General features: G+C 32.6%; 1 pseudogene; it reads right to left on the bottom strand.

Moving 5' to 3' along the window:
- Positions 1-528: 528 nt before the first annotated feature.
- LOC111392359 lies at positions 529-1,497 on the bottom strand (annotated as a pseudogene).
- Positions 1,498-17,268: the final 15,771 nt, after the last annotated feature.

Genomic DNA, 17,268 nt, shown 5'->3' with positions numbered 1-17,268 from the left:
AAGGTTATAATTTTTGCTGTCGTGAGTTTAAGCATTTCTAAAACATAATTTAAATCACGGCTATAATTGGAGTTGTCTTAGAAAACATAACGAAAAGAAAATGTTTTATTTATTAGTGTATTTTAATTTGAAAGGTTTTTACCAAAACAATTTGGGAGCTTTTCAGAGTTGCTGGATCATTAGTTAATGATAAACATATAAAAACACTGCAAAAATAATAGACATTGTAACAAGAACAGTGCAATAAACATTCTTGTTGAATTTGCAGAACCAATAGTTAATCAGAAACATAGACTCACACTACTATTAATAGACACTGAAACCCTAAACCCTAACAAGAACCGTGCAATAAACATTCTGATATGAATCGTTGTACTTGCAGGCAGCTGATAGAAAAGGAATAACAAGTGCATATTATATAGGTGCAGAAGCATATGCTGCGCGAAATGTGAAGTAAAATAAATGGCGGAATTTGATAGAAATAATGCTGCTGCAGCCAGTTGAACATTTTATATCTTCCTTAACTGATCATCTTATACGGCGGCAAAGACTGACGCCGATGCCCACTGGAACCTGGCAAATCTCGACTCTTAGATCAGAAGCCACTTTCTCGTTAAACAGTAACACTGGATCCCCATAATACCTATTTCCACTAGCATCATTGTCTGATCCGATCCGCAGCGTCCCCAGAGTCTCACTGAGGAGAGTTTTGTCATAAACAATGACTCCCCCTATCCTGGCTAATTCAATCAATGTCTCGTGATATTCTGAACAAGTTGTCTTGTGAGCGTCCACGTAAATGAAATCAAATTCCCCGTGATGCTTTTCCTGTATTACATTTGACAAAGTAATTGTGGTATATTTATAATATATTGAAATTAAGAAAAAGCAATTAAAATGTAAGAAATAAGTTGCATATACTTACATCTTTGCTCATTTTAAGAACAAGAGATATCGAACTTTCATTGTAGTCGATTTTGTGAGCCATGCCAGCCTTTTCGATTGCTGGAAAATAGAGTTGATAATTTCCACGGCCGTAATCTATGCACAAAATCTGATGACATTCAAGAAAAGAGCTTTCTAGACACTATTCATTTGACCATCCTAGATAGATTAAATAATCATTCTAGATATTGAAACTCTTACCTTTCCATCATTAGGAGTAGCCAGTGCAGTTGAAAGGAGAACATAACCGCTCTGTATTCCAATTTGCATTGTGTTCGTGGCATTGATGAGTTTGAGAATCATGTTCAAGAACTGACCTACATCAGCAGAACTAGTCTTGTAGCTCCTGTATAATTTAAAATTTATTAAAATCCAGATTGGATCTTCACTAAAATAATAAAAAAAATAAAAAAAATAATAAATAAAATAAAATTGAAAATGGATTGAATTTTACCAGCTACTGTGTGTTTCAGTCTTATTACGTAGCTCTTTCATGGATTCGGTCTCTCTCGGATACACACTAGTTTCAAGCACATATTGTTACAACCCATTTTATCTAGTAAAAAGGCAAGAGTTGAATTTTCAAAGTCAAAGTCAAATGGGGACCTTAATGAAGTAAATTATTTTATTGGAGTTATTTTACAAATTGACAATCCTTGAGGGTTTAACATGAACATTATTTAAACTTGAGGATTTATTTTACAAGAATGGAAAGTTAATGACTAGACTTTATTTAAAACATAAAAGGAGGGACTTGATATGCAATTATTCAATAATTATCCATTAAATATCATCTATTTACCCATTTTCTATATTTTTGGAGGAAAATGGGAGAAGGCTAGAGAGAAACCGAGTGAGAAGAAAAGAGAAGGGAAGAAGAAGAAGAAGAAGAAGAAGAAGATGGTTTCAAGCTAGGGTTTTCAAGTTGTCAACTTCTCTTTGATTTAAATGGTAAGTATAAAGTATATTGAATTAATTTTTTAAGGGATATGGACAATTTGTTTTAATTCAAAGTTTTTAGCTAGAAATATGTGTTATTGATATGTATTTGATGTTATAAATAAAGATATAGCAAATAAATGTTTATTTGGATATTGATGTTGAAGAAAGTGGAAACTTTGGAAATGGGTTTGTGAGATAAAGGCATATTTTTTTAAATTCATGTGATTATATGTTACTAAACACTTAGATTAAGGATTTGAGGTTGAAATTCTCCAATTTTTCAGCCATTTTCGAGCTATTGTAGTATATGTGCTATTTTTGAACTGTCCAGAAAAGCGCTATTTCTGTCCATGTTTTCGATGATAGATTTTTTAATATATAGACATTGGTGCTAGTTTCAATATTTTGGAATGATTGTGCTAGTTTTGTCAATCATCTAAGTTTGGTGGATTTTTAGTATTGGAACCAAATTAAGTGTTGAATATTTGAGGTTTTGGTGTTAAAATAATTTATATGAAGGAGTATATGTTGTTAGTGACCTTAATTGGGATTATGAAGTTGAAAATAAAATATATTAAGTTCCCATTGGTAAATTAATATTTTTAATGGTAGGAAAATACTCAAAACTCCTCTATGAGGGGATATGATTTATTGTAGCGAGAGCGTGATAACATTCTTAGTATTGAAAGTGAGGAGGCAACGAGAAGATCGAAACAATGATCAACTATGACTTGGTGAATGGATAAAAACTTATTTTTTAGAAATTACTATTTATTAAATTTATGTTAGATTAAATAAATCTATTATTTCATAAAGTTGATTTGATAGCGTAATTTTTAGAATAAAGTTGATTTATAAACAATCATTTTTAAAGTTAAATTCGGTTTAGTTAAATCATTTCATTGACATACCATTTCAGTATTAAATATTTCAATATATTTAAAATTACTTTAAAACCATCAGAAAGTACCCAGGTGACTTTACCCTAATCTGCACTTGTATGAATGTGTTTTCACAGTATATGACTCCATATGGTTATCTTACCCGCTCCGGACTGGTGTGAATGTGTTTCTACAGTGTATGACCAGCTATGGTGATTTTACCCGCTCTGCACTATTGTGAATGTATTTCCGTAGTGTATGACCAAATAGCTTTGTGCGTGTATGACCAGAATTTTAGAATTACATAATTGAATAGCTTTGTTATGTCTATCGGTGCAAACTAATACATGAGTATAGTTATTCTGGGTACCTTTTTGGTATGATTTTTCAGTATTTCTATAGCTTATCAGATTTCAGATTATAGAATTCGGTCTACTCAGTTCTCAGATTAAAGCTTTCAACTTATAGTACTGAGCAGCAGCAATATTTCATAGAATTTCACGGATGTCATATTATTTATATTCGTTACATTTTACAGTTACTTATCTAGAATGAAGAATAAAAAATTTTATGATATATTCATGTTTGATTTTAAAAGTGTTATTAAATTTCAGAATTTCTAGAAGTTTTAGTAGTGCAAGAATTTTCAGAAAATATATATAAATGAGAAAAGTTTACTTATTTGAAAATTATCCACTCACTGAGCTTTAAGCTCATATATTTTTTTCACCTTTTTTTTTATCAGACAGCTAGCAGCGGATTTGAGCAGCTTTGGAGCCTGTTAAACTACCAAATTGAGCCACGCTTCGTAGGTTGTATGACATCCTTTATCAGATTATATAGTATGTGTTCTTTTGGGGTACAAGAATCAGAAAAATTCATCATGGGCTCATTACATCTTTGACGTATTTGGTATATTTGAGGATTATTGGTTGTAACGCAAATAAATATTGAATCAACAACATTTTAATTGAATAGTTTGTATTCTGAGGTATTGAGGTACCTTGTTTTATATTATAGGTATTGAATTGAGGAAACTTGATTATTGTCCAGGTGGTTTTAGTGCATATTTTAGGGGGGAAATCTGTCAAAATTTTGTTAAAAATATTTTTCAGTCAAGCAAGTCAAGTTGCCTTGGTGGTGGGTTCGACATTTAGTTGGTATCTACCATCGACGCACAACACGTGTCGGATCTACTCGAATTACTCGGACAGGTCGTGTCGCATATTGTAGAATAAAACAGAATGTGAAAGCATTAGAATTCCAAGTTTTTTATTTGGAAAAGGCAAAAACTCGATTATACCTGGTAAATGTGTGATCACTTTGCAGGAGACTCTTCGAGCGAATTTCTTCGTTTTCCTCATGAATGTCTCTAGTGCCAGCCATTGCCTTGCTATTTCTCATGTCTTTTACAAAAGAAAAAAATTAGCTTGTGAAACTATACTTCTTTCTGTTGGAAGTTGCAATAAAGGGTTTATATAGAGGGTAGTTCTTCTTACTCGCCCATTTTCAACGAACTTGTGGGAAGTAAATCATGCCACCAACTCACTTTTCTGGGTTAAAAAATAATAGAAAAAAGCGTAGATGATGTTTAGATCAAACCTAAACTGTCAGATCATATGATAAGGTGGTATGGTTACAATTGTTTGTGCTTTGCATATTATGTGGTACAACTTCATATGCTGAGACCTTTCCAAAAAAGAAAAAACAAGACGGTCTAATGCTTAGAGAAGGTTCAAATTGAATTTTGGTTATTTGAGGCTTCAAATTTTGTGATTGTAGGCTATGATATTGGCTGCACTTTAAATTTTATGTTTTAGATTGTAAGAACCTATTAATTGTTACTTTGTATGTTACTGTAAAGTCGTAGAGGATGCACTTCGAATTGAATCGATAGCTTTTTCATGTAAATACTTTGGAAATACGTTTTTTAGGCTATATTAGCTATGTTTTCTAAGTCATGCATTGCTTTTCTTTTCGACAATAAATTTAGAAAATTGCTTAGATAATTTAGTTCTGCACAAATTATTCTAGCGGTTTGTAAAGATAAATCAAAACAAAACATTTAACAAAAAACAAACACAATAAATCAAGATATATGATAATTATTTATAAAAGCTTTGTGTGTGGCACAACTTACAATTACATTTTGATTATTCAAATATAATACAAAGAGGAATCAAGCTTACGTTCATATCAAATAAAGGGTCCAAAATAAATTTGGAGGTGAGGGGATATCAAATCAAGGCAGCATAGCTCAGCTTAGCTTATGAAGAGTCCTCGTTCTACGAATTACATTAGAAGAGTTAAGTGTCCCGTTAATGTTGCTCAATTTATATTCATTCTTTGGGGATGTGTTTAAAGTTCAATAATTTTTACTTCTATTCATGGAATTCCCTGGAAATTACAAAATTTCAATTTATGTCTTGAAACTCTACTTTTTGTGGTGTAAGGAGCAACGAAGGGTTAACAAAGAGGACAGTTGTGGGATCTCGACAGTTTAACAAAATATAAAAATCTTGTGTTTAAAATTGTTGGTGATTATGTATATTATATGGCACAAATTCTTATGCTTAGAATTTTCAAAAGAAAATAAAACATCCGTTTCGGGAGCTACAACGAGAAAAAAATTTCAAATTGAATTGAGGTTATTTGAGGCTTCAAATTTTGTGATTGTAGACTACATTAGCGGCTTTTAAAACCTTATGTTTTGGATTTTAAGTACCTAAATAAAGTGGTAGAGAATGCATTTAAATTGAATCACCACTATTACAAGTATATACATTAGTCAAACTTTTTTAGGATATAGTGACTACTTTTTTTGTTATACATTTTCTTTATTTTTGATGAAAAATTAAGAAAATTCTTTTGATTTTATACTTGTACACAAATTATTGGAGACATTTGTGTAGCTGAATTATAACAACACAAAAAGATCACCCAACTAATCGAGAGATATGATATTTATTTGTAGAAGCTATGCGTGGTACATCATTTAATTTCAAACTGGCTATTCAAATTTAAGACAAATTAAATTTCATAGTCATGCAAGCTTAAGTTGACATTGAATAAAAGGTCCAACAAATAAATTATACATGGGAGGAAGGCAGATCACATCTCAAACACGTAGCTCAGCTTACCTTATGGATTCATGTTCTAGTCTTACGAATTAAATTAGATGTATTGATATTTGATATGCGATGTCAATGTTGCTCAAAAGATCAAATGTTGAACCTATAGAATCTTTTGGAATTGCTCGAACTCAATTATTTTGATTCGATTTCCTCAAATCTTTCAATACGATAATGTTTATTGGGAATGTGCTTAAGATTCAATTATTTTATTTTCATTCGTGGAAATCCCTTGAAAGTAATACTTTCAATCAATGTCATGAAACGCTACCTTTTTATGGTTTAAGGAGCAATAAAGAGGGAAGCTTTTTAGATATTGACAGTTTAAATAAAGACAAAGATATTCTTTTTACTAAAGTTCTTCTTACTCCACCATTTTGTCCATTGCTCATTTTCAAAGAATTAGAAGGAATTAAATGATGCCTCCAGCTACCTTTTTTGTTTGAGTAAAAGTAATAGAAAAAAGTACAAACCTATAATTTCAGATCCCATGAAAGGGTGATATGATTATAATTAGTGAGTACCTTCATGATCACTTACATAACTACTCTCCAAGTAGAAGATTCATTTGAATTGAATCCGATAGCTTTTCCATTTAAATACTTTAGTGATACAACTTTTTTTTTTTTTTTTGATGAAAATTCCTTAAATATTAAACGTCTATGCTAATAACTTGAGCCGTTTACAAAGATAAACCATAACATAACTTTTAGCAAAGAGTGATCACAGCTAACCAAGATAGATGATACATATTTAAAGCTTGTTTGATCCCCATTATTTGGAAAAAATGAATTTTTCTACAGTATTTTGAAATCATTTCAACATATTCTTCAATAAAGTAATATTACACAGAAATCCAAAACCTTTTCTTTTTTTTTTTAACCGCACATTTCTCATCAATACACTATTCAAAAATTCATTTTTTTCTTCGAAATGAGACTGAAACAAGGGCTTATACAACATTTGTGTGGGGAAATCTTTCATTGCGTTTTGATTAATCAAATTTAACATAATTTGCAATGTAAAGCAAGCTTATGGTAATACCAAATAAAGTGTCCAAATATTAAATTTTGGGTAAGGGTACTAATAGCTTCGCCGAATTAGTTTAGCTTATTCAAAGGTCCTAATCCTAAAAAATCAGTTAGATGCCTTGATATTTGACTATCCACATCAATGTTGAGTAACAAGAGATCGACTCTTGAAAATATAGAATTTCTTAGATTAATCTCAAATTTAATTATTTTGACTTTCTTCCGTTCCAACATATGTATAAAAACTATAGTATATCTTAAGAATGTGCTTAAAATTGAATTTTTTTTTTTTTTTTCATTCATTGTACTTCTCGAAAATGCATATGTAGTGGAACTCCACTTTTTTTGGTGCAAGGAGTAATAAAGCTTTAAGTAAAAACAATATGTTTTGACAAAAATTCTTTTTACTTGCCAATTTTGTCCGAATCTCACTTTCGAAGAATTAAAAGGAAGTAAATGATACCACCAACTCCCTTTCTGTCAAGTGTAATAAAGAAAACGGTACACAATGTCCATATCAAGAATTGATTTCGTACAAACCTAGGTATCAGATCTTGTGATAGGCCGGTAAGATTATAATTGTTCGCAATTTGTATATTGAATAAGACTATATGTATATCCTTTTTTACCACTTGGATGACATTCTCCCCTATGTTGAGAAAATCTGTGTAAGGATGTAATGGATGAATTTAAAATTAGGAGTGTCGATATTGCTGTGCGGAAGAGGATAAAAAAGATGCAAGTAAAAGTGTATATATAGCATAATTTTTGTATACTATAACTTCATATGCCAAGAACTTTCATATATAAAAATCAAAATCAAATGTTTAGAGAAGGATCAAACTGTATTGAGGTTATTTGAGGCTTCAAATTTTGTGACTGTAAGCTATATCTGTATTACGATTTTTACATCTTATATTTTAGACTGTAAACACCTATTAATTATTAATTTTGTATGTTACTTATAAAGTGGTAGAGGATGCGTTTGAATTGAATCGAGTCTTTCCAAGTAAATACTTTATTCGTACGTTTTTAGACTATACTGGTTGTATCTTACTCATACAAAGTTAAGCAAAATTACGTCGATATCAAATAAAGTGTCCAAATAATAAATTTGGACATAGGATAGATCAAAATCCCAGGCTTAGTTCAAGTTATGGAGGGTCCTAGTACAATAAATTCAATTAGATATGTTGATATCTGTTTCTATATATTTCTTTGGGATGTGCTTAAGATTTATTTTTTATTTTTGTTTTGATTCACCGAACTTCCTTGAAAATACATACTTCCAATTTATGTAGTGAAACCCTACTTTTAGTGTTGTAAGGAGCAGTAAAGGTTTAATAAAGAGGTAGCTTTGGGATCTTGACAGAAGTAGTCGAGATTGTGTTTTGCTTGGGTCTTGGATTCCCTGTTTGTGTTGGTGGTGGTGATGGTGATAGCAATGCAAATAGGTGTTGATGTGGTGGTAGCGGTGGAAGAATGGTGGTGATTTTGATGGTAGAATTGGTGATATTTTAATTTTTGGCATTTTTTCACTAGACTATTGTGGTTGTCATGATGGTCTCATTGTCTCAAGCATAGATATTAGACTCGATCCAGTCAAAGCATGGTTTAACGATTGGTTATTGCAGAGTCGAAAAGTAAAATAATGCCTTTTTAAAAAAATAAGGGAGAGATACAACTATAAATTTAAAAGTTAGAGTAGATTCTAAATTAAAAATTTATTTATTAATTGAAATATATAAATTTTCAAATTTTCTAAGACAGGTTTTTTTTTTTTTTTTTTTTTTTTTTTTTTTTTTTTTTTTTAAAATTTTTTTTTTTTTTTTTTTTTTTTTTTGGCAATGGAAACAAATTTCATCCCCAATACCAATAAATTCTATCCCTTTAATTGATAATTTTCATATAAAATAAAATCAAACGGACATCAAAAAATACTTTAATTTAAACATTTTTCACTTGGAAAATTATACCAATCAAACACAATAATTTACAATTTTCAGGAAAATAATTTTCCATCAATTCAATTCCCTGAAATTCATTTTCTTTCCACCCAAATTCTACCTTTGCAAACGGACCCTTACAGTAAATGAACCACCAACTCCATTTCTGTTTCTGTAAAAATAATAGAAGAAAGGGTACATCATGTTCAGATAAAAAATTGATAGAGCACAAACCCAAATGGTCAGATCCTATGATAGGGAGATATGAATATAATTGTTAATTATGGATTTTTATATTATACGGTACAGCGTCATATGCTAAGAACTCTCATAAAAATAAATAAATAAATAAAATCAAATGTTTAGAGAAGGATCAAATGGTTATTTGAGGCTTCAATTCTGTGACAGTAGGCTATATTTGCAACACGATTTTAACATCTTATATTTTGGATTGTAAGCACCTATTAAGTATTACTTTTATGTTTTACATATAAAATTGTAGAGGATGCATTTAAATTGGATAGATAGAAATAATTCAGTCATAAATTTTTTAGACTATATTGGGTATGATTTTTAGTCATACATTATCTTTATTTTGATGAAAAAATCTTGGGATATTCATGTGTAAACCATAACAAAACTCTTGGCATATAACCGAGATAGATTATTTTTTAAGAAGTTTTGGGCCTTGCACATCTTTCATTATATTTTTATTACTCTTATTTAACACAAGGTAAATTATACCATCAAGCAAGCTTACATTGATATCAAACAAAGTCTCCAAATAATAGACTAGGGGTGAGTGTAGATCAAATAATTAGCTTAGCTTATGGAGGGACCTAGTCCTATGAATTAAACTGGATGTGTTGATATTTGATATGCCAAGTCAAAGTTTCTTAAGAGATCAGATCTTAAAATTATAGAATTTTTTCGGATTTGTGCTCGAATTCAATTATTTTTACTTTCTTTCATTACAACAAATGTCTTCATACTAGAGTATCTCTTGGTTATGCTAAAGATTGAACCATTTTTACATTCAGAGCATGTTTGGGAGCAATTTTTTCCTCCAAAAAATTGATTTTTTGACCGTTATTTCACTATGCCAACCGTCATATTTGATTTCTTCTCTCACAGGTGGACCCCGCTTTTTTCTCAACGGTCAAAAAATCAATTCTCAAAATCACTCCCAAACAGACTCTCATTTTCTTTGGGCCCGTTTGGTAGGGATTTTGAGAATTGATTTTTTGACCGTTAGAAGAAAAGTGGGGTCCACATGTGAGAGAAGAAGTCAAAAATTACGACTTGAATAGTAAAATAACGGTCAAAAAATCAATTTTTTGGTGCAAAAAATCCCTACCAAACGGGGCCTTTGTACTTTTGGGATTCTGGTTGGTTGCTTTTATTTTCTTTGTCATTGTTACGATAGTTGAAGTTACGTTTTATTTGTTTTCAATGAAAACTATTAATACCTATTGCTATACTCATCAACAAAGGTATCGGGATGGGATCCTTATTCAATTTGGCAATTTATGGGCCGTGCAAGTTCTGTTAGGTTTTGTGACTCAAATATGATTAGGAGTCTTGTGAGATTGCATATTTGATTTTTATTTGGAAATGAAGATTGTATCAAGTTGAATAAGAAAAGGAATTCATCTCTTGGTGGAAGTTCTATGTGCAATTGTAACCTAATTTTAACAGATTTTCTTACCTTTTAGGACTCGTCTAGGGTTTGGAACGTGAAATATAAATACAAGGATCCTCTGTTAGTTTTGTTTAACCATTATTGCCGCGTCTGTAATTTCTCTTTATATTGTCAGTTCATATACATCATTCCTCTGCTATTAATTTTCTTTGTTCTTCTTTGTTTTTAATCTTGTTTCTTGTTGTGATCTTTATTACTTCATATTGTACTATTAATCTCATTCATTGTAATCCCTCCGGGTCCAATAAGTGGTACTAAGTTTGATTCTTCTTCTGTGGATTGGTTGAGATTTTTTAGATATGACTACCATGAAGTATGACATTTCGCTGTTGGATCGCAACACAAGATTTTCTTTGTGGCAAGTAAAGATGAGAGCTATTCCAATGCGGTTGGATTTGGACGATGCGCTATTAGGTTTTGAGAAAATGCTAGCTGATTAGACAACGGAAGAGAAACAACAAAGAGATCAGAAGGCTTTATCGCAAATCCTTCTTCATTTATCCAACAATATTCTGTCAGATGTCTTGAAGGAGAAAAAAATGGTTGCTTTGTGGTTGAAATTGGAGCATTTATGCATGACTAAAAGTCTCACGAGCAAACTGGCTCTAAAGCAGAAACTGTATTCCCATCACATGGTAGAAAGAGGTCACTGGAGGACCATATTGCCGTGTTCAAGGAATAGTTGCGGATCTGAAAACATTGGAGGTTAAGTACGATGAAGATGATCCGACCTTGATTCTGTTGTGTTCGCTGCCATACTTTTATGTGTCGTTTCGGGACACCATTTGTATAGTCGAGATACTTTGACTTAAACGACGTCAATGATGCTTTGCACTAAAAGAAGAAGTTGAAGCATTTGGTTGGAGCTACATCGAGGGATGAGAAAGCTCATGTATCTCATGGTGGTCGATGGAGAGGCAGATCAAAGAATAACAATAATTTGCTTTGCTTCTCCTATAGACGTAAGGGACATATTCAGAAGGATTGTGATAAGTTGCAAGCTAAAGATGATTTAGCTGCAAATTGTGGAGCGCAACCTTTGGCTTCAGACGAAACAAATGTAGTTGAGGATTTTTAGATGACAGAGATATGATGCTGACCGTGGTATATGAGGTGGAATCTAGACCTGATGAGGAGTGGATTTTCGATTCGACATGTTCGCATCATATGTGTTCTAATCGATATTTCTTCCATATACATGAGGTTGTTCAATAAGGTGGAGTTGTAACGAGAAACAATCAGTCTTGTCGTATTGCTCGGATTGATCGAGTCAGATTTAGGCTGCGGATGGGACAGTCAAAACAATTGATCAGGTTCGATATGTTCCAGACCTAAAAAGGAATCTCATCTCGCTTAGTACTCTGGATGCAAAAGGGTATAAATTCTTTGGTGGAGGTAAAGTCTTGAAGGTCCAGAAGGGTGTCTGAGTTGTACTAGAGGGACGGAGAAGGTCTGAGTTGTACATCTTACAGGGGAGTGAAAAGCCAGTTAAGAGACATCTGAACAAATTCAGTACAGTGGTGGATATTCAGTTTGGTACAATACCTTTTGTGACAGGCTCTGGGTCGGTTCAGAACATTGCTTGAGGGAGCGTTGATGATTCTATTTTGCCATCAATTTCAGCAGTTGCACTGTGCTCAATGCTAGGGTTGGATCCATTGAGCGTAGGTACCGTGGTGTCAATGATGTCTGTAATGTTTTGGGGATGTTGAAGGTGACAGTTCTATCAAAGGGCCTTCTGTTCAAGCATTTTGTATTGTTGCTGCTACAAGGTGTGCTTCAACCCTGTTTGGTAAACATTAATTCCTTAGTGGAATTTTGGAAACCTGGGAGTAGGGTTCAATTGTCGCTTGTGGACGTTGTGCAGAGGACGGTGGTTTATATGAAGAATTTTTGTTACTGCGTTGAGGAGATTGGCCATTTCATATCGATGCAAACAGGTTTATTTCTCAGGTGGAGAAATTTTGTGGAGCTCCTCTCATTGTACCGAAATTTGAGTCAAGGTGGAGATTATTAAGTTTTGTGACTCAAATATGATTAGGAGTCTTGTGAGATTGCATATTTGATTTTTACTTGGAAAGGAAGATTGTATCCAAGTTGAATAAGGAAAGAAAATCCTCTCTTGGTCGAAGTTCTATGCGCAATTGTAACCTAATTTTAAACAAATTTTCTTATCTTTTAGGATTCTTCGAAGATTTGGAACGTGGCGTATAAATACAAGGCTCATCTATTAGTTTTGTTTAAGCATTATTGATGTATCTGTAATTTCTTTCTCTATTATCGATTAATATACATCGTTCCTCTGTGATTAACTCTCTATGTTCTTTATTACTTTTAATCTTATTTCTTGTTATGATCTTCATTACTTCATATTGTATCATTAATCTCATTCATTACAATTCCTTCAGGTCCACCAATTTCCATCTACATTTAATAACATCGACCAATATGAGTACATAATAATTCAAATCCACAAAAAATTTGAAATTATTTTTTTGATGGAAATTTAATTTTTTTTTCATATATGCAAATAAATGTTTATAATTTATTTAAAAAATAGTACGTAAAGTACAAAAACACGATTTTTGGAAAATTTTGAACATTTCTTTATCTCTATCCAATTTTTCTCTGTATTTTTGTACATTTATTGATAATACAAATTAGGCATCAAGAAGCTTTATTTGTGTTTCTTCAGTTTCTTTTGGAGTTCTATGATTTGATTGTTTATTCGTCGGTGATGAAATGTTGGAAGTCTGCTAAAATATTTTTAATTAAACTCTAAAATTGTTAATCTGTAAACATTTTTATTTCAAAAGAATGTATTTAGGTTCTTAGTCAATTTTTGGGTGCCTCGATATTGACTATATATAGTATTATTTGAAAAGTTGCCTTCAGCACCTTCACGTGAATGTTCATGGGTTCCTTGCTAATGTTGAGATGATGTCTAGGTTTATGAGCAATTCATGGCATGCATGCAAACTTCCACTTGCATAAGTGCAACTTGTGATGTTAAACCTAGTTCGCAAATTAATCTCAAGCCCCCAAATTTCAATCTGCGAGCATAAATGGATTGTAGAACAATGCGAAGAAAACAAAGAAGTAGAAATGCTCACATAAAGGTAGCGAACCATTCTCCCTATCTAATCTGGCTATAGGCTATCAATTAGAAGCATGTAGACAAGGTGAATAAATCATGATTCTTAACTGGATCGGTTATAGAGTAGCCAATAAGGGGTCGCCACCTGTCGTTCTCCAAAAATGATCAAATTTGCACAATGCTTGGAGGAAAATCTATAAACATCCTCTCACATCTGAAGGAAGCCATGCAATTCAAATCTCTCTCTCTCTCTCTCTCTCTCTCTCTCTCTCTAAATAACTATTTCTCCTCTTATTCTAGTTGAAGCATCCAGATTAGTGAATTTAGGAGATGAAAGTCATAGTTAGATAAGAGGATTTGTTGATTGTATTTAAATTGATATTTGATCATAATTGTTCTATCAACAAAAATCGTTTAATTCAACTTGCACCGTCAATAAATTGGTGCCGTCTGTGGAAAATTGAGCAAAGTAAACCATGAAATCTAATTATAAGAGTCCGAATTCTCTGAAAATTCGAAATCATGAATCAGGCTGAAGAAAAACCAAAAGAAGGCATTAGAGGTGAAAGTCAAAGAATGTAGCGATTTTCTACTAGATAGTAATGTCAATCCTAAGCAGCGGAGAGAAGAAACATCGGCTAAAGCGAAGGCTAACATCTCTCTCACATAGCACCATTACTTGCGAAATAAAATGTCCATTGTGAAAACTGTTCAAGAGATGGTAGAAAGTTTCAAACTGCTCATAACAGAAAATGCTTCCATACGGGTGAAACTGAAAAACACTTAAAAAATAGGCATGTCGAAGAAGTTAGAAAAAAAATGAAAATAATTAGGTTAATAGTGCTTTTCGAGATAATACCAGTGTACATGTGTCAAAAACTTGTAGCAGTGCACCGAAAAGGCCACTTAAGTGGCACGCAGAAGTAGGCATGCTAAAAAGAGGTTTTTTGAAAGAGGTCACCTGTCACGATCAGAGAAATAGCTACCGTAATGGTCAGCCAGTTGAAAGGCTCGTCAACACCTTTTATAATATTCTTCAAGATGAGAAATATAAAGAGTGACCTACTACGTCGTATGAATTGGATGACGACGATGAACATCTTCCATTCTCTAGAGAAATCAAGAATGATCGGCTAAGAGGTGGTATAGAAAATTGGCATTAGGATCAATCTAAAACTGGCCGTAGTTAAAGCAAGCTTAAGTAGGAGCATTCGTGGAAAGCCAGATAGGGTAAGCATCGGGTACAATGTTTATTGACAGGTAGCAGAAAGAAGGAAAGCCCTTGAAGAGTTACTTCTCACGATTCAGTTTGGAGCTGATTGTCTATGAAATAATTTTAGATGAGAAAGTGATGGAAGCCTTATGGAATGAACCACTTATGGAGACTCCACTTTGGAAAGATATACGAAACAAAAACCAGCCTCCTGCTATCGACTAGTAAGCCTAATCCAAAAAGAGATCCAAACTGAAGATACAATTGAAAATCGAAAAAATGTAGAATAGGGACGAGTCCTTAAAAAAAGATTCAACATATGCATCTAGAGTGCCAAAGCATCAATATCCACGCCTTTAATCACAAGAACAAAGTACACATGATCTTCCCAACTCTTTTTCATGTATCAAGCAAAGCATTTCCATCTCCTGATAGTCATAAGGTAAAATTTTATAAAATTTATCCTAGTAGAGATGATGATATAGATGAGAGTTATGAGTGTTGGATTAAATGGTTGGAAATGAACACCGGATTAACACATACCCTAAATGCAATTTAGATACCGAATTTACGCATACCGTATATGCAGCTTACCGTATTTGCAACTTACCATTTATGCAGGTTATCATATTTGCAGCTTGTCGTATATACAGCTTACTGTATAAGCAACCGCTTACCATATTTGCATATACCGGCCTTACATATACCGTATGTGCATTGAACTTGGATACTACCCAAAATATAATAGATTAAATTGTAACAAACTGAACAAATAAATCTAGTTGGCCCAAATAAAGCAGATTAATTTTTAATAAAATAGAACAAGTAAACAAATTAGCCAAAAGCGAGAATTTTTTTTAATCGAAACCTATGTGAACACAGTTTCCTTAAAACAGATTCGCTATCTCACAGTAAGTGCTTGAGGATTATATCGGATATCTATCTCCCAAGATACAAATGATGAATAGTAGAATTTGAGTACCTCAAAGACTACTTGAGCGAACAGAATTTGTGTTGAATAATATCACCAACCAACTTTTAAAATATCTAAGACTATATGCTGTATGAAAATTTATGTAGAAACTGTGTTCTATAAATTATGCAGAAAACTGTATGTAGTGTTTTTTTTTTTCTTCTTGTTTAGAGTTGTTAGAAATTGGGTTATATTTATAGGCTCAACAACATGAACGCCATTAACTCATATATAATGGCAATGAATATTGGAGTTTCGAAATTCTAGTGGTCTATTGGAGGAAAAAATTTAGGAAAACGTAGGCTCTTCTAAGTAGCCAATTTTCACGTCCGAAGCTTATTTCGATTCGATTTATCCCCCCTGCGCGCGCACGTAGAGAGAGCCTCTATGCTACATATGATCACACCATTCCAAAGTGCAATATTATTTAAAGTAGTATTCGTTTTCATAGTTTTCCTATATGGGACAACTTAAATGATTTCCCTCTAACAACATCAACTCCTTCTAATTGGCACGCTTTGAGCTCAAAATTATCATTTACCCGAACATTATTTTTAGCAAATAAATACATGATTTCGATGTTCTCATAGAGGAAAACACAAATTAATCTTGGACTTCTAAAATAACCAACCGGGTCCCACTCAAATTTCGTGCCACTCAACTTATTTTTTTCCAACAATCTCCCACATGAATGAAAATTGGCATAGACACAAGACCGTGAGATAAAGATTTGGTGATAAAGTTCAACGATTGAAACCTACATAGGATAGGTAGGTATTACCCTTTGAACATTCTCGTATGAAAGTATATTTACTTTACTAGCTGACAAGTAGAAGTGTTATCTTTGAACTGCTCTACTGGTTGTGTAAATGATGATGTACTCTACACAGGATTCTTCTTAACATAATTATGTTCTCATTATTATGTTCATTTTGGCCATGAACATATGTCTGGTTTTGTGAGAGTTTCCTAGAATTAATCTCCACACAATTCTCTTAAAAGCAGCCTCACTTCTCTCTCACATAGGTGATTTATTATTACAAGTAACCCACATTACTTGGCTCGAATTTCGACGCATAAGAATCATTAAAAGCCTATTGTTTATCCTTCATCTTTACGGGTATCACCGCTACATCATAGGAATGGATAGGAGGTAGTACCCCCACAATGATTTAATTAAGCATTTACAATTAGGTTGTCCCGTTGAACCTAGATTTTGGAATTTCAAGTAAACTAGGCTAGGTTTTCTTTGTAATAACTTACTCGTTCAATGGCTTAAGTCACATTCCTTTCGATGATTTTCCAACTAACTCTCTATTTGAACATTTGATTAGTGGATTCGCAATGTAATCTTTTGACCACACTTAGTCAATAGTGACAACTTCAGTTGAGAATAGTTGTCTTATG

Source organism: Olea europaea, unplaced genomic scaffold (assembly GCF_002742605.1).
Source record: "Olea europaea var. sylvestris unplaced genomic scaffold, O_europaea_v1 scaffold922, whole genome shotgun sequence".
Taxonomy (NCBI): Eukaryota; Viridiplantae; Streptophyta; class Magnoliopsida; order Lamiales; family Oleaceae; genus Olea; species Olea europaea.
This window is presented reverse-complemented; position numbering and strand designations above follow the sequence as displayed.